Genomic DNA, 21666 nt, shown 5'->3' with positions numbered 1-21666 from the left:
TTGCCACCTCTTAATATCTTCTGATTCTGTTAGGTCCATAACATTTCTATCCTTTATTGTGCCCATCTTTGCATGAAATGTTTCCTTGGTATCTCTAATTTTCTTGAGGAGATCTCTAGTCTTTCTCATTCTATTGTTTTCCTCTATTTCTTTGCACTGATCTCTGAGGAAGGCTTTCTTATCTCTCCTTGCTATTCTTTGGAACTCTGCATTCAAATGGGTATATCTTTCCTTTCCTCCTTTGCTTTTCGCTTCTCTTCTTTTCACAGCTATTTGTAAGGCCTCCTCAGACAGCCATGCTGCTTTTGCATTTCTTTTTCTTGGGGATGGTCTTGTTCCCTGTTTCCTGTGCAATGTCACAAACCTCTGTCCATAGTTCATCAGGCACTCTGTCTATCAGATCTAGTCCCTTAAATCTATTTCTCACTTCCACTGTATAATAGTAAAGGATTTGATTTAGGTCATACCTGAATAGTCTAGTGGTTTTCCCTACTTTCTTCAATTTAAGTCTGAATTTGCAATAAGGAGTTCATGACCTGAGCCACAGTCAGCTCCCAGTCTTGTTTTTGCTGACTGTATAGAGCTTCTCCACTTTTGGCTGCAAAGAAATCCAAGATCAAAGTGTCAGTAGTCTTGGTTCCTTCTGAGGGCTAAAGGAGAATCAGTTCCATGCCTTTCTCCTGGCTTCTGGTGGCCTTTGTCATCCCCTGGCTTGTAGATGGTGTTCTTCTGTGTCTTCACCTGGTCTTTCCTCTCTGCAAGTCTATCTAAAACCAAATTTAGTCTTTTTATAAGGACACCAGTCATTTTGCATTAGGGCTCACTCTAGTGACCACATCTTAACTTGACCATCTGCAAAACTCTATTTCGAAATAAGGGACTGGGATTAGGACTTCAACATGTTTTGGGAGGACAAAACGTAATCCTTAGCATGACCTTTGACCCCTCAACTTGAAAATGATTAGGTATTAGTGAAACAAGCTGGGCATTTCAGGTGGTAGAACCAGAGTTAGTAAAGGCTTAAGGAATCACACCTCTCAGTAACCACAGTTGAAGGATAAGAGCAAATGGAAGGTGAGGGAAGGAAGGAGGCAGATTTACTAGAAGACTAGGTAAGTCTAAAAATGCTGCAACAGAATTGAACTTTTCATTCTGTAGGCAATGGAGACCCAAATGGAGGGCTCCAACCTTCAGTGATGTGGCCCGGTTTCCAGCTCCCTGGAAGCAGGATGCAGAGTAGACTGAGCTGGCCTCTGGAGTCAAGTCACCAGTGAAGAGGTCACTACATTGGTCTCTGTGAGAGATGAGGAGGGCCTGAGCTGAGGCAAATTCAAATAGGATGAAGAGTGGGGGAAATGAGAGTCATGAGGAAATGGTGATGTCAGCCCTGGGTTTGTTGCTTAGTCTGCTTATGTGGGAAATACCTACCTCAGGGGGAGCATGTTAGACTTGGGACTTGTGTTCCTTCAAGAAGAGAGTTTGGTCCAATGAGAAAGCAAAACAAAGGATGCTCCCCCTCTCTACCCCCAATCCCCGGTAATCAACCTACAAACACAGCAGCAGAGCTTCCTGGCAATATTCAGACAAAGTTGCTGCAGGAGAAACACTCATGACCCTTCTGGGATTCAGATCAAAGAGTAAAGAGGAAGAACCTGGAATGAAAGGCAGTCTCTATCTCACCAGAAACTTTAGGAATCAACTTAGAATCTTATCTTCCCCAAACCTTGGAGGTGAGCCAGCTCTTAAAGAAGGGTATTGGAAGAAAAACACCCAAGTATCAAATGGCTCAGACGATTTGATAAACACGTGTGCTCGCTGGGAGGCAGGGCTGCTCTGGGAGTCCCTTCATGGCTGGGAAGTTAGAGAGCATTGCTCTAGTCCACGTTCAGTCTCACTCTTTGTAAGCCCTTGGTTCTGCATCCACTTACCTGCTGAACACAAGGTATGGCGGCCTTGGACTGTGGTAAGGCAAGCCTCAGAGTGATGCAGAAAGCTCCCAAACTGCACCTGGTTCTCATAGGGTCCTTGAGCCAAAGTCCTGTCCTAAGCTGACAGACAACACAGACAACTTAAGGGACAAAGAGAAATGACACAGCAGCTAAAAATGAGAAATTTCTCATGATTACACCCTCCTAGCTTAGACACTTTTTCTGTAAAAGTCCAGATAATAAATATTTTAGATTTTGTGGGCCACATGCACTCTCTATTCCATATTATTTGCTTTTAGTGTGTTTTTTTTCTAACAGCACTTTAAAAATATAAAATATCATTTTTAGTTTGTGGGCTGCATGATATCAGGGTACAGATGATAGTTTGCTGACCCCTGGCTTAAAGCTGACCCATGAAGCCATGGAAAACAACAGATATGCAATCTATCTTGCTTAATCACTTGAGACATTTGAGTTTTTATTCTCACCTCTTTCCACCATAGAGTCTGATTAATTGGGCTCTTGCAGTTAGCTGACTTGAGAACTCTCCAAGAATTCAGAAGCAAGGCTTGTGTGGCCTGCCCTCTTATAAACAAACACACTCTAAGGTCTGAGGTGCAAAGTGATTGATGTACAGGAAGCAAAAGGCCTCTAGTCTTCCACTCACTACCGTAAAACCCTGAGCACTATCTTTTTTTTTTTTTTTTTTTTTAACCTTTTGGCCTCACCCTGTGGCACATGCGATCTTGGTTCCCCAACCAAGGATTGAACTTGCATCCCCTCCATTGGAAGCATGAAGTCTTAACCCCTGGACAGCCAGGAAAGTCCCACGAGCACTAGTAAGGAAAGAGGAGCCCCACTGAGAAGCATAAGAAAAGGCCTGCCTCTGAGATGGCATGACTTTACGTTCCCCAAACAGTCATGCGTTATGCTTCCAATTAGCTCCAGCCCTCCCTACATCCTGCAGGGAAACTCTTGGCCAGTTCACACGTGTTAGGTGTTACATTAGCAGCACACATCATGGTATCGATACAACAGGCCTGGTGTTTGCTTTCTGACTCATGGACATGGTTTCTGTGGAACTACGAGCATGCAACCCCAACAATGCCCAGTCTGTTCAAGGTACAGACTATTTTAGGAGTGTCTGGCTTAAAGCAGAGTAGATTAAATGGAAATAATCAGAGAAAGAAGAATTACAAAAAAAGTTTTATGGATAGATCTCAGTTCCAAACCCAAATTTCTATTCTAACATCAAACAATGCAGATACTACTGTGAATTTATATGGATGCAATGGGGTGAATTGGAGTTAGTAAACTCTAGCATATATGCAAAGACAACAATATATGATAAACAATATGGCCCTGGGTGTTTGCGGTATTTTATCCTAGAAGCATTGGTAGAACAGTTGATTTGAGCATATGCAAAGACAGATATTTGCCTGGTAATTGACAGAGGAAACAAAAACAGACTGTGCACTCTTTACACCGAGGAAAAAGATGCAGCACTTTGTTATTTTCCCCTTTCCTTCTCACCCCCCAGGCCTGCTTAGAAGCCTGTTCTCAGGTGCTAAACTCCATTCTCGGTTTACAGTGAGCATCCTGCCAAGAGCCGAAAGGAAAACAACGTGCCTGTCATTAGAGCATCTGGGAACTGTTTTGTCACATGAGCCCAGACAAAGCCACGCTCACCACAGGTCAGTCTGCTCCTCGGCTATATACTTGGGTGTTTCTCTGTGTGCCTCGGAATCCCCTCAGCGTGACCTCACCATTGTGTTGTCCAGAAAAGTATCAGCTGAAAAATAAAGGCCCACTTTACAGCTATTGTATTGCTGTCTTGTTTTATGTCCAGAAATATTCAATTTAAATACGGCTTTTGTAGAACTTGGAAAATGCTCACTATAATTGCTAAAATATCAATGTAAACCCTCTTATCTTTGGGATTTAAATATATCCATGAGCTACTATCAAACTGCACAAGTTGAAAATTGTCTGCAAAGAAATAAAAGTGATAAATATGGTAGGAATATACAATAGTACAAATGATGAAAAGTAAATTGCCCTTTGAATTATGCTCATTTAATAACTAAAAACATTGTACTGCACATAAGGGATTTTATGAGGCATAGCATTTTAACTGCTGTTTCTCAATGCAGCCCTCTATCTGTTCCATCTCCCTCTAAAATGCCATAACCCAATGTCCTGCAACTGTGAAGGAAGGACAAATTTTGAGTTATAAAGCTGGGCTCTGCCACGTACAGCTGCCTTCTTAGAATAGTACAGCCCACTGCCAAAATAAATGAACAGCATCTTTTTGTGGAACTTACTGTCAGAAACCCTCTAGCCTCACGTCTACAAGCTTGATTGGTAACAGAAGCAACCCAAGGAAAACTATGTGATGCCTGCTCTCTGCTTAATGGTGCCGTCTGTGCATTTGTTATTCAGACCCAGCTTTTCATAGCAACCATTGAATATGCAAAGTTGAATTTAGGGATGCCAGAGTTAATTAACACCAGCTCCATTTGATGGCAAGCTTTGTAAACAATCAGGATTCTAACTTCTTTAGACTTGAATTTGGGAACCTGACAACTTTTATCCCTTGGAGTTAGGAATTTTGTATAAAGTATAAATAGATGATTTTAGGTCATATTTACTTGCCAAAAGGTGGAACACTGATTGGTAAGGATGCCCACACACCTACAGGCTACTGGATGAAGGAGGATTTTCATTTTTAATGGTTAGCAGTAATACCTCGTTTAAATTCAGAGGGAGGCCCAGGTTTTCCCTCTGTGGAGAGGCAATAATCTGAGGCAGGCTCTTCAGAAATCCTAGGTTGTGACTTCCTTTTGCTAATTTTCCTTGCACACACTTCGAGAATGACTACTACTTTACTGTTCTCAAAGTGACCATGCAGTTGGATGCAACAGAAGAGGGCTCCATTTTTTCCATGTTATACGCTGTGCCCTGAAGATATTGCAGAGGTTTAGCATCTTGCCAAAGGCAAATTTCCCCCATATTCTACCCAATCTACGTACTTTACAGCTCCATACAAACCATTCCCCTTACACAAAACTCTGAGTTGCCACAGAAACACCCATCTCTTACCTGATACCTGGCATTTGAGACTCAGAACTTCCAAGTTTAGAAACCAGGCAGCTTCTGCTCTCTGAAATGAGAGGAGACTAGTGAATTTTCATTTTTCCAGAGGTTGAATGTCCAGGTTGCTGCTCTTCCTCTGGCCACTTGCATTTGGCATTTTGCTGCCCATTCGTACTGCCACCAAAGCCTGGGCAAGAGAAGTAAATGAAGTTAGGATTCAAATCTGCCAATTTGGTTCCTCCTTAGATACTGCCTGGTAAAAGATCTGGCCAAGAAGGGTGACATGTCTAAACCATTTTTTTTTTTTAATTGGAGGATAATTGCTTTACAATAGTGTGCTAGTTTTCACTGTACAACAACATGAATCAGCTATATACATACACATATCCGCTTCCTCTTCCGCCTCCCTCCCACTGCCCCTGCCCACTCCTCGAGGTCATCACGGAGCTCTGAGCTGTGCTCCCTATGTGTCCAAACCATTTTAAAGCGTAAATTATCTATGAGTTGTAGCCATTTGACAACTTGAAAGTCAGGGACTAAAACGATTTTTAAACCTTTCGTAAATGAACAACTTACTCCAACAAACTAGGAGGACTGTGGACAAGTCAGGAGCCAAAGAAAATGAATCAAGAACCTGAATATGGAGAAAGCTGAAAACTGTGTTGCTGGATCTAGACAAAGAAAGGCTACATGCAGTTTCCTGATATACAATATGAAGGAGTCACACTGAATGAGAGCTGCAGTTCCTTCCAGCTGTGACTTTCTACAGCGTTTCAGCTGAGTGTAAGATTATTATTTGTTTCTGTATAGAGCGGCAATTACAAGGAAAGACCTGGGCACTCAGGGCAGGGCTATTTTGCTTTTCTTCTGCCAGGAAACTGCTCTTCTAAGGCTGTGAAAGATATCCTAATAGTCACTATGAACCCACCTCCACCACGTGAGCACCTACTCTTCACCAGGCACTCTGCTAGGGACCCAGGATACGAAGGTGAATAGGACCCAGACTCTGCCTCCTAGGAGCCCAGAATCTGGTGAGGGAGACAAATGTCAAAAATCACCCCAATACAATACAGTAAGTGCTACACTAGAGATGACATAAGAAATACTACGAGTTACACGAAAGAGCAAAAAATCTTATGGGATAAGGCAAGGCAAAGAAAAGGATGCAAGGGCATTTCTGGGAATGGTGATGAGTGAGAAGTGGAAGGAACTGGAGCAGCCTGTGTGGCTGTAGTGGGCCAAGAAGGCAAGCACAGCAAAATGACTGGAGATGTAACTGGAAACAGTTTAAAGTAGGTTATACAGCTCACTAATTAATGTGGATGTCATCTTCAAGGCAGTGGTTCTTGACTGGTGGTAAGTAGTCATGGCAAGAAGTCAAGAATTCATTGTCTACAGATTGAATGTATCTTATGTTTCTGGATAGATATTATTGGTCAATTGTATGTCGATGCTTTATTTTTTTTCCAAGTTTTTTTAAATTTAAATTTATTTATTTTAATTGGAGGCTAATTACTTTACAATATTGTATTGGTTTTGCCATACATCAACATGAATCTGCCACAGGTGTACACATGTTCCCCATCCTGAACCCCGCTCCCACCTCCCTCCCTGTAATAAATGGTAAACTGTTGCTGAATTCAAAGTAGCTTTTAATTTAGGTAATCTCTCAATTAACAGGTGAAAAGAGTATAGCTATCATGGGGGCATCCATGATGGTTTTTGACATGGAAAAAAAAAAAAAAACATGCAAAAAGGATTGGGAACTACTATTTTGGGTGATAAAAAAATAATTACTTTAAATAAGGGCATGATTACTTTAAATAATGCAGCATGATTTAAATCATTCACTGTAGGAATGAATGAATTTTGGAATGATCACTCTGAAAGATATTCAAGGATGAATATGAGTGCAGTGAAAGGAAGCTGCTCAAGTTGAACAAAGATAAGAGCTTTGACAGTAACAGGAAGAGACAGAGGAGAGGATAAACTCATGAGGTATACCTGTGGCGGATTCATTTTGATATTTGGCAAAACTAATACAATTATGTAAAGTTTAAAAAATTAAATTAAATTAAAAAGAAAGTAGAAATAAAAGGATTTGTTGACAGATTGGATAGACTGGAGAGAGAAAGAGAAGAGAGTAAGGACCACTCCCGGGATTCCCATTTGGACTGTGAAATGAAAGTGGGACATGCAGGAAACAGGACTGTTGGAGAGGACAGGAAGCTTGATTTGGGATATATTCACTCAGAGGTGCCTGAGGGGCAGAGACGTGGAGTCCTTAATGGGAGACAGGGAATATGAGTTGGAACCCCAGGACAGAGGCAGAGGTCACAGGTTAAGTGATTTCCACAGATAACCAGTGGAAGTCACGAGAATAATTAGGAGAGGCAATGGAAACCTCAAGAGTGGATGACATTACTCAGAGAGACTTGTTGATTGTAAGAAAGAATGCTATGAAACACCAAACTTTAGGGTTGGGCAGTAGAAGAGTCCTGACAAAGGCGACAGAAGACGCAGCAGGATCTGAGGGGACAGTGAGACAGAAACTCTGGAAGAGATGGCAAAAGGCTAAACATCACAGAAGTAAATTAAAAGGGAATAAAAAAGAAGGCAACAAATTCTGGCCACCAAGGGGCCATGGTGACCTGTAAGAACCCCTCAGGACAGGAATCGGCAGAGAATGCAGAGCACAGGGCCTTGAGTAATGAGTTGTAAAGGGAGGAAAAGGAGGCCAGGAATGAAAGGAAAAGAAAGAGAGATACGGGACAGTAGATTGAGGAAATAGCAAACAAGGAAAATGATTTCAGACCTGAGGAAACATGAGTGTACAGGTTTCAACCAAGGAGAGGCTGTCAAGGGAGACGAATTATGAAGATATGAAAAAGGAAGGTGTCAACTGACAGAGCCAGTCCCAGAACCAATGAGTGGGTTGATCGTGATTACCTCTCCTCCCTGGCAACCTCGACACAATACTAGTTCTTCCCTGGGCTGGCAGAGAGTTTCACACCACCGTACCACAGCTGTGGTATGAAATCTCTTAATCTGTGGCCTCATGTTGTTCTATCAGCTAGAAATGACTTGCCCACTTGCCCTGCTTTCTCTGTCTTACATTTGCACTCACCCTTCTGACCCAGAGCAAATTCTGCCCTCCTCTGAGAATCCCGCCTGATTTCCTCTGCAATTCCCAGTCCTACAAGACAGAGATGAACCTGCTGGATACTTTTATCACAGACTTTATTTGTTCTGCCATCATCATTTTCCTCTCTGTTTCCCCAGTAGAATGTGAGCTCCTGAGGGCAGGGATTTTGTCATAATGTGCTTTGTATCTTAATTGCCTAGCCTGTTATCTGATTGACAGGGGCAGGGAACTGTAATTGCATACTCACTTTGGAGGGTGCTTCAATCCTAGCAAACTCTGTTACACATGTAAGAAGATCTTCCTCTTACAAAGGAGGAAGCTAAAATTCAGCAACTCTAAGCAAGTTGCTGAAGGTCACATTATCAAAAGTAATAAGTGGTGGGGGCGGGGGGGGGTGCTTTCCTGGTGGTTCAGTAGTAAAGACTCTGACTGCCAGTGCAGGAGACACGGGTTTGATCCCTGATCCAGGAAGATCCCACAGGCCGCAGAACTAAGCCCACGTGCCACAACTTTCGAGCTTGTGCTCTAGAGCCCGGGAGCCACAAGTACTGGAGCCTGTATGCCCTAGAGCCTATGCTCCACAAGAGAAGTCGCCACAAGGAGAAGCCCATGCACCGCAACAGAGTAGCCCCTGCTCACCACAACCAGAGAAAAGGCTGCATAGCAATGAAGACCCAGCCCAGCCAATAATAAACACATAGAATCTTTTAAAAAAGACTTCTTGTTTAAAAAATACTTAAAATAACAGTAACAATGCAGTGGTAGCAAATACAGATCATGTTACTCCACCAGGCACTGCTTTGGGTCCCAACGGAAAAAAAAGATACAAAATTCAATTGATTCCGCCCTTACAGTTTCATGCCTTTTAGCCTCAACGAGCCCCAAAATTGCATCTAATCAATCCTTTTATGCTTTTCAGAGCATCTCCTTAACACGATCCCCGCATATTTGACCAATACACTCTTCTTCCTCTCATTGAGTAGCCATCCTCCTACCACTTCATTACTCTCAGCACATAATTACGGACCCAAGCTCAAAGGTAACCTCTTCCCCAAGCCTGTGTGTACTCAATTCTGCAATTTAACCTCATAAGGTGCAGTTAATTGTGGGATCTAAGTCACATGCATATAGCCAATCTCTTCAGAAGACCGAGAGAAACAGGTATGTTTGGTTATCTTTCTATACCTTGTGATAGAGGACCCCTGGAAGGGAGAGGGAATGGCTGTTGAATGAGCTAATCTTCAGTTTCTTCCCTGTATGGACTGCTTCCCTCTCAAATTGAGCATATCCCAAATTAAAACAACATCTTCCGATAAGTCAGATTTCCAATCCGCTCATACTTTTGTGAGATTTTCTGATTTCACACAGAATTTCTGTCAACCCAAACAAAAAAATTAAGTCAACTCTTTTCTCTTTATCAGTTGTGTCCAGTCTTTTACAAAGACTCAGTGTTTCCTTTGAGAGGAACTGTTCATGGACACACACTTTCTGCTCCATCCCTCATGGCCCTAATCTATCCAGGGTCTCACTGCCCCAGTGTAAGACTGCCGCCCTTGACTCCTAGCCTGTGTACATGCCTCCAAGCTCAATCTCTTCCAAATATCTTTTGTAAAGTCAGGCATCCTTCTGAAGCATGGCTTTCATGATCTCAACTTCTGGTCAAAAATGAATTATTAACACAGGAGAAAAAAACATGTGATGTTTGATTAACAATTCCTAATGCTTGGATATGTATGAAAGACATACATATACATACATACATACAAGGAAAACTAAAACCGAGATTGTCAATCTAAAGTTTGCAAACTTCTAAAGTATGCAAGGATGATCTACTACTTACAAACTGAATTGAGAAATTCTATAGAAGGTGACAAGGGCTTCCCTGGTGGCTCAGTGGTAAAGAATCCTCCTGACAATGCAGGAGACGCGGATTTGATCCCTGGGTCAGGAAGATCCCCTGGAGAAGGAAATGGCAACCCACTCCAGTATTCCTGCCTGGGAAATCCCATGGACAGAGGTGCCTGGTGGGCTACAGTCCATGAGTCGCAAAAGAGTTGGACATGACTGAGTGACTAAAAAACAACAAAAAATAGAAGGTGACAAATTTTTGCCACTTAAAATTGAACAAACCACAGTCTGAAAGAAGGCAAAGACATGTTTCTTTCCCACTTCCTGCATGACATTCTGGAATGTACTTTAGAAAATCAGGCAGCTGTTACTGTACTGCTTTTTGGAATAGCACATTACATTCCCCTTGTATCCTCAAAACTATCCTAAGTGTGTCCCTTACTATGTCCTTCTAGGACTATTGCTCCCAGCCTACAACAAGGTGGGATATAGAATAATGGATGTGGTGAACATGCCTCCCATGATCCAAAGTGCTTCAGACCAGATAGAGGCAGAGACAACCCTACTATTGGTGTGGCAGAAACTTCTCATTGCCACCTCCCCCCGCCCCAGCCCCCAAATCAATTCTTTCTTCTTCTCTGGTAAGAATCTATAGCCGGATGATGGCTTCCAAGAAAGGAACCATCACCTACTCTTCACCTAGGTATCCCCATGAATGAAGTTCTCACCAGTGGCCTTTAAGACAAAGGTGCTCATGCATCTTTAAGAGATAACTGGTATATTCTCTTTACCCCTTATTTTTCATCCCCTTTCCCACAAAACTTCCCAGATGGCAACAGTGGTCAAGAATTTGCCTGTCAATGCAGGAGATACAAAAGACATGGGTTCAATCTTTAGGTTGGGAAGATCCCCTAGAGAAGGAAATGGCAACCCACTCCAGTATTCTTGCCTGGAAAAATCCCACGGACAGAGGAGCTTGGTGGGCTACAGTCCATGGGGTTGCAGAGTCGGACATGACTGAGTACACACACACACATTTGTGCAAAATAAAATTGAAAAGCTAAAAATTGAAGGTTGGGCAATGATTTCTTAAGCAAATGCAGACACCAAATCCAGGCATGACAATATTAATTTCAAACAATGGAAAGTTAAAGCAAAAGACATTAGAAAGGACACGGAAGATCATATTCCTTTATAAAGATCAATGATTGGGATCTGCTACTAAGTAACAAAGCATCAAAATACATAAGATAGAAACAATTAAAAATTACAAGGAGGACTTCCCTGGTGATCCACTGGTTGGAGTCTGCCTGCCAATGCAGGGGACATGGGTTCAATCCCTGGTCTGGGCAGATTCCACATATGTCGGGGCAACTAACCCAAAGCAACACAACTAATGAATCCTGAGAGCCCTAGAGTCTGTGTTCTGCAACAAGAGAAGCCACTGCAATGAGAAACCCAAGTGCCTCAAGTAGAGAGTACCTCCCTCTTACCACAGGGAAAGCCTGCACACCACAATGAAAACCTAGCCAAGTCTAATAAAATTCAATAAAAAATTATAAGAAGTCAATAGACATAAAACTAGAGTGACCTTTTTGATAAGTCAGGTAGACTAAAAATAAATGCAATGAATTCTGGAATTAAAGAATTACATTAAAAATTAAACCATTAAAACTCTAGGTGAAAAATCAGCTGATCTAAGAATGGGTAAATCTAAAAACAATGGAAGAAACAACAGAAGACAGAAATGAAAGATTTGTCTATGTAATTTTAAAATACGTAATCCAAAAAACAATGGCAAATGACATACTAGAAAAAGTTATAACAGGTACAACAGACAAAAGGTAATATTCTGAATTTATGAAGGTCTCATAAATAAACTGGAGAAGGACATGGCAACCCACTCCAGTGTTCTTGCCTGGAGAATCCCAGGGACAGCGGAGCCTGGTGGGCTGCCGTCTATGGGGTCACACAGAGTCAGACACGATTGACGTGACTTAGCAGCATAAATAAATATCAGAGATACTAACATTCTCTGCTAGTTCTATCTAATTGTTCTAAATCTGCACTGTCCAATAGGGTAGCCACTAACCACAAGAAGACTTGAAACAAGGCTAGTGTCAGTGTTAAAATGATAATATTTGGGGTATATTTGGCTAAATAAATTCTATTATTAAAATAACTTTTCACTAAAGTTATTTTACCTGTTTCTTTTTACTTGTTTAATGTTGATACTAGAAAATTTTAAATTACATACATGGCTCACATTAGGTCTTTATTGAAAAGGGCTGTTTTAGAATAATGATTAAGAAAACAAAGAAAAAACTCACAAAAGAACAAATACAAATGACCAATAAATTAGGAAAAAATTGTTTGTACCTCACTTATAATCAAGAAATACAAATTGAAACAAGATACCATTTTTTTCTTTGAAATTGACAAAGTTAAAAAAAAAAAAAAAAGAAAGGACTTCATTGTTGGCAAAGTTTCCATAAAATGAAAGGCCCATAAAATGGAAACTCTCATACAGTTCTGATGAGAGTATAAATGAATTCAACCTTTCTTGAAAGCCATTTGGCAATATGAATCAAGAATCTTAAAAACACTTATACTCTTTGACCTAATGTCTCTGTTTCTAGGAATTCAGCCTAAATAAATAATTTTTAATGCAATTAAAGCTTTTGTATAAGGATATCCATCACAGTGCTATTTCTAATAGTGAGAAGTTGGAAACAAATAGTCAACAACAGAGAAACTGTTAGGTATATCATGGTTCTACCTTATTATTCATATTCTATAGCCTTAAAAATTTAAAAAAAAAATCTAGTGATGAGGAAAATGTTCACAACAAACTGAAAAAAGCAGGACTTATTTTACAGTATAACCATAAGGAATACTGTATCTATGTACATATCATGCATAGAAACAGTATTTCATAACTTTAATATCTTAATTTCCTAGTTTATAACACCTTTCACAAAGTTAGGATCAAAGTTAGATAATGCAAAAAAGGCTCTAAGTGGGTATCTCTGGGTAGTAGAATTATTTTATTTTCATCTTCATACTTTCCTGGGTTTTTTTCCTCCAAAATATTCATGAGTATGTACTATTTTAAAAACAAGAAGAGAACAATCCCTTTTATGAAAGTATCTAGGCCACATCAATCCCCACCCTCTCTCAGGTTGCAAGCCCTCTATGAACCAGAGCCCTTTTCCTTTCCAAATTTATTTCCCATGGCTGCCATTAGTCATGTCAGAGTTCCCTCCATGCCGCGTCTGTCCTCGCCTCCCTTTCCCTAATGCGGTCTGACTTCCCACAGCACATGCAGCTCAGAACATTCACAAACCCTCTCATTTATCCCACCAAACAATCCTGAAAGGTGGTTATTATTATCTGCTATGTAAAGAGAGAAGAGGGAGAGGAAATGGTGTTTTTTTCACTAACCTACAATTTCACCCACCCTTACCTTCTGCACAACTGTTTTTCACCTCCACTCGCTGAGTGACAAGGAGCAAGTTACTTAACTTCCGTACGGCTGGCTTCTCACATGCAAAAGGGGGCAACAATGGTACCACCACCACGGAGCTGCTGTGAGGATGATGGGATCCCACTACTCAGTTCTCTTAGCCCACTGCCTGGCCTCCTCCTACCATTACTGACCCTTTTCAGTTGGAACCCAACAAGACACCTCCTGCCGGGTATCTCAGGCCAGCGAGAACTAGTGCGGTGCAGACGCAAAGGAAACCTTTCTTATATCAGGGAATGGACAGCCAGAAGCTCGGGCTCTAGAGCACAAGCTCATCCCACAGGTTGTGGGCCCGGCTGCCTTATAGGGATCTCGCCAGAGGGGGCGGAGTTCTCGCGAGGCTGGCACAAGTGCGCCGCTCAGCTTCCAGAGAGCCGGGCTGAGCACTCTGCACACTGCCTGCTGCCACCGCCGCCGTCTTGAGTTGAGCGTTGTGCTCAGCGCTTCTGCACAGGCCTGGCCAGAACTGAGTTATAGGAAACAGCTATCTGCCACCAGAAACTCTGGTCTAAAGGGCTGGGTGCGAGGCCTCTGCATGTGGCCCCCTGTGAGCAAGTGAAACCAGACTCAGCACAAAGGATTTTTTTTTAAGTTTAGACCTTATTTCATTACTCAGATTCCTTTTTATATTTCCCAGTAATTGTTAATAGGCTTTGCCGGTGACATTGCCAGCTCAAGTCCCTCCTCGCCTTCCAATTCTCTCCAGCTCCTAAGACCGGTGCCTTTCTCTGCCTTCTCTATTCTTCCTTAACACAGGGCTTGGTGGTTCCGTGTGTTAGCTCTGATTCCTCAACTGCACCAGAAGCTCCCACCAGGGAGCGGCAGAGCCGTCCCCCCCCCCCCCCCCATTGAGTGCTGTGGAACATTCTAGACTCCAACGTCTAATTGCTTGAAAAATATTTAATTGCTTGAAAAGTCAGTAGGATTATTTCACATGTCAGCTCTTGGGCAAACTGAAAATTTCATACAGGGTGAGCAACCAGTCACATGGATTTAATAGACTTCTCCCAGAACATTCTTACAAGCCAAAGACTGAGGAGAGGCCCATCCACTTTACTCAAGCAAACCTAAAGCACCTGCATATTGCCACGGGCTGGATACATCCATTGCGTTAAATAGCAGGGACTCCCCAGGGAAGTTCAGGTGGTGCTAGTGGTAAATAACCCACCTGACAGTGCAGAAGACCTAAGAGACTCCGGTTTGATCCCTGGGTCAGGAAGATCCGCTGGAGGAGAAAATGGCAACCCACTCCGGTATTCTCGCCTGGAGAATCCCATGGACAGAGGAGCTACAGTCCCTGGGGTTGCAAAGAGTCAGACGTTCCTGAAGCGAACTTAGCACACACAAGTTAGCCAGTTTTCTAGCTAACTAATTTCCTCTCCTTCCCATCCTGACCCAAAACATCATATGCTGGATCTCAGCGAGATATGGCCTCTCCACAAAGATCAGGATGAGTCTGATACGATACCAAGTTATTAGCCATCCAAGGAAAAAACAAACAAAAAAACTGCTTTGCTTAGTACACACTTTTAACTAAGGTAGTACTGATAAGAGACAGTTACCGAGATGAAAAGAGTTAGTTTAGGGGAAGCAAAAAACTTAGATACCCAGAATATTTCATCTTCAAATAGATTCAACAAATATTTTCTGAGCGTCTGGTGCCAGGCACAGTCTGGGACACTAGGCACACAGCAGCATTACTGTTGCTAAACTCCCACAAACTACCCTGCTCCTTGCCACCCGCCCACCCCTCACCACACCCCACGATGATTCAGAACCCTACATTTATCCACAAGCCTGCCTCCCTTGACAGCTTGGTGAAGAGTGATGTGGACACAGAAGGAAACCAATAAATATTTGTTGAAGGAATGAATTGGCAAGGAATCCAAGTCTTTGGTTTCCCCACGCCTTAAGCACAGGACACACAGAGTGAGAAACATTCCCTGGGCCCCTGGGAGGTAGGATCCTGCAGAGCTGTTCACAGCATCACCTGGAAGTGGGGAGGACGGAATTCTTTACTGAAGGAGCCGCACACACATGCACCAGGGGGCAGAGTGAGCAGTACTTTTGGAGTTGGCTGGGAGCTGGTGCCTTTTCAAGAGAGTCCTCCTGGAGCCGTCTGAGACCTCCCAGTAGAACAACAACATATTTTCTGTGCTTCTCGGCACATTCATGTTTCTAGTCGAAGTACGGTATCTCTGAAATCCAGCGTGTGATGTCTGGGTCAGGATGGGAAGCGGAAGAAGGCAGTGAGCTGGAAAGTTGGGATTCCTCAGGAAATGTGGATAATTCATCCTACCCTTTTGGTTGGGGAGGCTGAAGGAACAGTCACTGCTGCTGGAAGACTGTGTAACACAATTCCACTGTCTGAGGCGCCTTCCCCTCAGTGTCTGAATGGCCAGCCCCATGAAGCTGACAGTAATCCAATAACTGGGAGGCATTCTTAGTTTTATGTCCCAAGAAGAATGTGTAACATTTAGAGGACAGTAAACCCGAGACCCACAGTGTTCCATTAGACTCTTCCTTACGAGGCAGTAGGCACCACTTGGGCACACTAAGCCTAGCATTATCAGGCAATAATTGAGAAATACAAACTGAAAGAATTCTGCTACAAATGGTATTTATTACTTCAAAAGAGAGAACTGTTTTCCCTTTTATGGCATCGAAGATATCCATTTTTTGAAAATGTTTTCCTAGCACATTACAAATTACTTCAGAGTTGGGAAATGCTCCTTGCTAGGAAGAGGCTGTGTGCTCTGAGGATTGGTCCTGACTCCTGATTGAAAATATTGTTTATTTGGGCAACTACATTCTTCAGTCAGTAAGGCCTGGGGAGTTTACTATTAATCCCAAATGTAAACCCCAGTTAGAGTTGCTGCTTACAAAAGCTGATTACTATTTAACTCTCATGTTCACAGCACATCTTGCAAATGCCTCCAATAAATGAGAAAACAGTACTTACAAGCAATGCTGACTGAGGTGACCTAAATTACTGCTCCTTCGATCTTTTCTCCTACCTCGACTCTCTCCATTGACTGTCCCAGAAAACACCTGAAGGTTTAGCCCAAAGATGAACTTGCACGAATCTGCGGGGGGTGGGGGGGGGTGGGGTGAGGACAGCTGGGAGGACAGGAAGTTATGCCTGACGGCTGGCCTGATGATTGCATGCTCCCTTCCTGTTTTAAAGAATTGCTATCTGGACAGGAATTGAACCAGAAGAACCATAGATACACATGGAGTTAGCATTGCTAGATTTAGCAAAACAGACAAAAACTATTGTATGTGACATATACAATATAGGCCCTGTTTATCTGAGGTTCAACTTGAACTGGGCATCTTCACAACCCTCCATTGAACAGATAACCCAGACTTGCAGGAGACAGGGGCCGTAGAAAGGATGAGGCCCTCAAAATCCCTAAGAGAAAGGTTCTCAAGATTTCTAGGGCAGCCACAAGTACCCAAAGTAGAGGTGGAGAGTCTAAGACTCCTAGAGGGCAAGGGCTAGTCCATCCCATGAGCCTGGCACCCCTGGTCCCCCTTGTTCCCCTGGCCAGCAGTGGGCAGTGGGAGAGGAATCAAAGAAAAGGAGATAGCCAGCAGGGTATGCCCTTTCCTCTTCCTGCAAGCTCCTCTCTCACGTGTTCTTTTTCCTCCTCTCCCCTTCGACTCTCCTCGTCCTCGCCCCAGTATCCCCTAAAGCCAAACAAATCCCGAAAATCAAAAAGTAAAAAACAAAAAACAAAAAAGCACCTTTTTTTCCACTGTGGTTTTCACGTAGATTTTCGACCTACGACATGCAGACATGATTGAAGCAATTAACCCTGAGGTGCGAGCCGCTTCACTAGGATTTGCAGCCACCAGTCAGGAGGCGAGATGGGTGCAGGAGGGGCAGTGGGGCCCCAAAGGAGGGCACCCCCAGCCGCCATCCCCGGAGGCTCCCGGATGGCTCCTGCAGCCGCTGCTGTTTATCAAGCTGCTCACAGGAAGGGCTTCACAAAATAAAATAAAAATCAACTTTCCAGTCGCAGCCCTGACAAGTCCCAGGACGACCAGCTCCCGGCTCCCACACACGCACCCCTTGTGCCCTCTCTGGCTTTCAATTCCAACTCCCCGTCACATGGGAGTCCCCACCTGCTGCCCCACGAAGCTGCTCTTCCTCTTGTAACAAGAATGTCCATCTCGGGTTTTATTTCCTCCCGAGAAGCCTGAGGAAGCCTCAGGTGGGTTTCCATGTCAACCTTCACTGAAATCCAAACATTTGACTTTCTCAAAGGCAGTTTAACCTCTGCCACCACATCCTTAGAGGGGCAGAGGATTTTTTCCCAAGGCTTAAAAAAAAAAAAAATAAAAAAAGACTAGAGCTTTCAAAAGACTCAGGCTTCTGGGGGATTCTAGTCACAGAGTGATAACACATCTTGAAACAGGATATTTATAATTTGTTTGGTTTCACATTTATCCTCCCAAAGCTAAACAGTAATGGCTGAGAGCTATGAAAACACTTAGGTAACAAGAGGGGCCAGAGCAGAGATAAAAAGGATAATTGGAAACAGAGAAGCTGCTTCAAGTCACACCTTCTTGAAGGCTCATAGCTCAGCAGGCTGGAAAGCTCAGGAGAGGCCGCAGCATCCTTCCATTCTGGGCATTCCTTAGCCTCCCCTCTTCCAAGATTTACTTATGCAAGCTTAGCTGCAATTTTCCATAGATCCTTGGCCTGGTCCCAGGCCACCTTCCCAGGGAAGAAGCCCACAGGGATGGGAGCTTGGGGGAGAACAAACACAGGTTCCAAGCTCTGGAACAGGCCACCTGGAAATGAAAGAGAACCTGTCGAGATAAGGGATTTACCCAGGCCAGGGTGCATTGTGGGAAGCGGGTAGGGCAGGAGTGGTACAGCCTCACATGGCCAACCATCAGATGATGAAACTGGGAGGTAATAAATGGGTCTAGTGAGGCCACACGTGGAATAGTATGTTCCTCACGGCCTCACAGGGAAGAGGCACACACTGACTTGGCTGCCATTCAGAGAAGAGCAATTAGGATGATTAAGAGGCCAGAGGGAGTGACTTAGGGGGAGAGATTAAAAGAATTAAACATGTATACCTTGGCTAAACTCAAAGCAGAGGGAATGTGGAAACTCTATAAGCATCCTCAGAACATAAACACGAGGAGAACATGGAATTGTTTCACATAGTCCCTGAGGGATGTAACTGGAAGTAATAGGATGGAGGAAAAGAAAACTGAACTACCTGTTGAAGAAAGCTTCTGAATAGGTCCAGATCAACTCTGACACTCAAGAAGTGTCAGTCACACCGAATTTCTTGAAAACAAAGTCAACAAGGGGAGGAACAATGTGATAGGAGAGAAATAAGTGCATGTAACAGGGACTGGTCTGACAGAGACGCTGTGAAAGGGAAAAAATAATAACACAAGACAATTTCTTTTAGGGCATAGTCAAAATCTTTGGAGGCTCCCTACTAACTAAAATTGATTATTGGATGTCTTAGCTTGGCATTCAAGGCCCTCTCCCACTGGCATGAGTGCACTCTCCTAAAATGACTTCTCATCAGTTCTCAACGTTAAGCATATCTCCTGAAGGTTCCTGCTGCGTTTCCTCCTTTGTTTATGAAATCGCCCAACCTGGAATTCCTCCCCCGACTCCCACTGTCCAGCTATTGAAATCTTACTCAGTATTTAGAATATACTTAAACTCTGCTTCCTCTGGCTACCCTGATCGATCCCAGTGCTCTTCCCTCTCCCTCCTTCCTAGAACCCATTTTGGCAGCTGTGACAAACTCCTTGTTTTGTCAGCTAATAGGCTCATGTAGCACTGGAGACATCATGAACTGGAATGTGTATCTTCTCTCTCATCCTTTGCCACCAGCTTTTTGATCCTTCTTTGACAGTTCTTCCCTCCATGTTGAACCAGAATTCACATAACACTAGGGTCCTGTCCTGCTTTCCTCCTTCCTACCACTCCAGAAAAAAACTCTCTCTTTTTTCTGACTTTCAGATGCTGGTGCTCCCCAGAACTCCTTCTCAGCCACTTCTTTTCTCGCTCTGCATTCTCCCTGGAAGATCACTTCCAATCTTGGGGCTGCAAGGACTCTCTCAACACTAATAATTCACAAGTCTCTGTCCAGCTCAGTTGCTTCTCCTGTGCTCCAGGCCTCTTATTGGGCATCTCAAGTTGGAGGTTCCATGTGCTCTTCAACACGCCCCAGGTACAGATCTGAACTCAATGTCTTCTACTTCAAACCTGCTTCTACTCTTTTCAAGAGAATGCCCCCAACTAGAAATCTCCCTATCACCCCAAATGAAAACTCCCAAGTGCCCTCCTAGGCTCATTCCTGCCCCTCCTCCACAATCAATCAATCATCTCAATCAGTCACCAAGTTCAGTTATTCTGCCATGCCTTTGTGTCTGCCCAGGACTGCCCCAAACTCTGCTCCTCTTATCTGGTGATAGTACTTACCTCCTTAACCACTGATGAGAGCACATCCCTTAGACACAGTACTTCTCCCGTTGTATCCAGAGATGAGCCCAGGTGTAAGCATATGATCCAAGCCTGGCCAATTACAGGTTTTCCTGGGCCCCTACATTTTGAAGCTGTTCTGAATCACAGAGATCAGGACTCCTTGGTTTCATCAGACACTGCAAAGACATGATTTCAGAGCCACCAACAGGTCATGTAACCAGGCCTGAAAGAGTGAACAGCTAACTTCCAGAGATAAGAATAAAAATAGAAAGAGATGGCAGGATGCCATTCCCCAAACCAGCTGTGGCAGGGCCAGAGGCTTCCTTGCATTTCCATGATTTGGTTACAGGAGCCAAAAAATTCCCCACCTTTAACAGAGCTTCTTAGAGGTCATTTCTGTCTCTTTGAGAGTTCCTATTAATATATAAAAAAAATTAAATCTGGCATATTTCTTCTCATTCTGTGCATATCACCATCAGTCTCTCACCCGGGCCACTAAAAGCCTCCCCACTGAATTTTGCAAATAGTTTCACTCCTTTCTGTGTCACTCTCTCAGTGCAGCCACCATGAATTTTCTAGAACTCAAAGCCTGATCAAGACACTCCTGACTTAAAAGTCTAAATTCCTTGTCAAGGCTTACCAGGCTCTGTGCACCCCTGCTCTTGCTTACTTCTGTCACATGCTGTGTACTCTGATGTAGAATCCATTCTGCTTGAATTGCTCTTCTTCTCCTAATTTTGACTCATCCTTAAAGTCAAAGTGTAAAATACCACTTTGTCAGAGAGACTCTGAACTCTAAATTGGATTTTGTGTTAGTCCCTCATTTGTGTCCGACTCTCTGCGACCCCAGGCTCCTATGTCCATGGGATTCTCCAGGCAAGAATACTGAAGTGGGTTGCCATTCCCTTATCCAGGGGTTCTTCTCAACCCAGGAACTGAACCCAAGTCTCCTGCACTGGCAGGTTCTTTATCATCTAAGCTACCTGGGAAGCTCTAAGGAGCCACTCCACGTTCAAGGTCAGGAGGGGCGGCGATGAGGAGATACCCCTCATCCAAGGTAAAGAGCCGTGGCTGCGCTTTGCTGGAGCAGCCATGAAGAGATACCCCACGTCCAAGGAAAGAGAAACCCAAGTAAGATGGTAGGTGTTGCAAGAGGGCATCAGAGGGCAGACACACTGAAACCATAATCACAGAAAGCTACTCAATCTAATCACACTAGGACCACAGCCTTGTCTAATTCAATGAAACTGAGCCATGCCCTGTGGGGCCACCAAAGACGGGCGGGTCATGGTGGAGAGGTCTGACAGAATGTGCTCCACTGGAGAAGGGAATGGCAAATCACTTCAGTATTCTTGCCTTGAGAACCCCATGAACAGTATGAAAAGGCAAAATGATAGGATACTGAAAGAGGAACTCCCCAGGTCAGTAGGTGCCCAGTATGCTACTGGAGGTCAGTGGAGAAATAACTCCAGAAAGAATGAAGGGATGGAGCTAAAGCAAAAACAATACCCAGTTGTGGATGTGACTGGTGATAGAAGCAAGGGCTGATGCTGTAAAGAGCAATATTGCATAGGAACCTGGAATGTTAGGTCCATGAATCAAGGCAAATTGGAAGTGGTCAATCAGGAGATGGCAAGAGTGAATGTCGATA

General features: G+C 43.5%; 1 long non-coding RNA gene across 4 annotated transcripts; it reads right to left on the bottom strand.

The window, feature by feature from the left end:
- Positions 1 to 303: 303 nt before the first annotated feature.
- Positions 304 to 13822, bottom strand: LOC129632871 (uncharacterized). 4 transcript variants are annotated; one of them, XR_008704716.1, is made up of 6 exons: positions 13484 to 13822; positions 9355 to 9542; positions 5031 to 5211; positions 3618 to 3720; positions 1929 to 2048; positions 304 to 767 (listed from the first exon to the last, which is right to left on the bottom strand). It is a non-coding gene; the product is annotated as an uncharacterized LOC129632871 (long non-coding RNA). The 4 variants fall into 4 exon arrangements; XR_008704714.1 differs by lacking the exon at positions 9355 to 9542; XR_008704717.1 differs by lacking the exon at positions 9355 to 9542 and having other exon boundaries at positions 1929 to 2043.
- Between the last annotated feature and the right edge of the window lie 7844 nt (positions 13823 to 21666).

The sequence above is a fragment of the Bubalus kerabau genome, chromosome 18, assembly GCF_029407905.1.
Source record: "Bubalus kerabau isolate K-KA32 ecotype Philippines breed swamp buffalo chromosome 18, PCC_UOA_SB_1v2, whole genome shotgun sequence".
NCBI classification, from domain to species: Eukaryota; Metazoa; Chordata; class Mammalia; order Artiodactyla; family Bovidae; genus Bubalus; species Bubalus kerabau.
The sequence above is the reverse complement of the archived record's forward strand: the minus strand, read 5'-3'. Positions and strand labels throughout refer to the sequence as shown.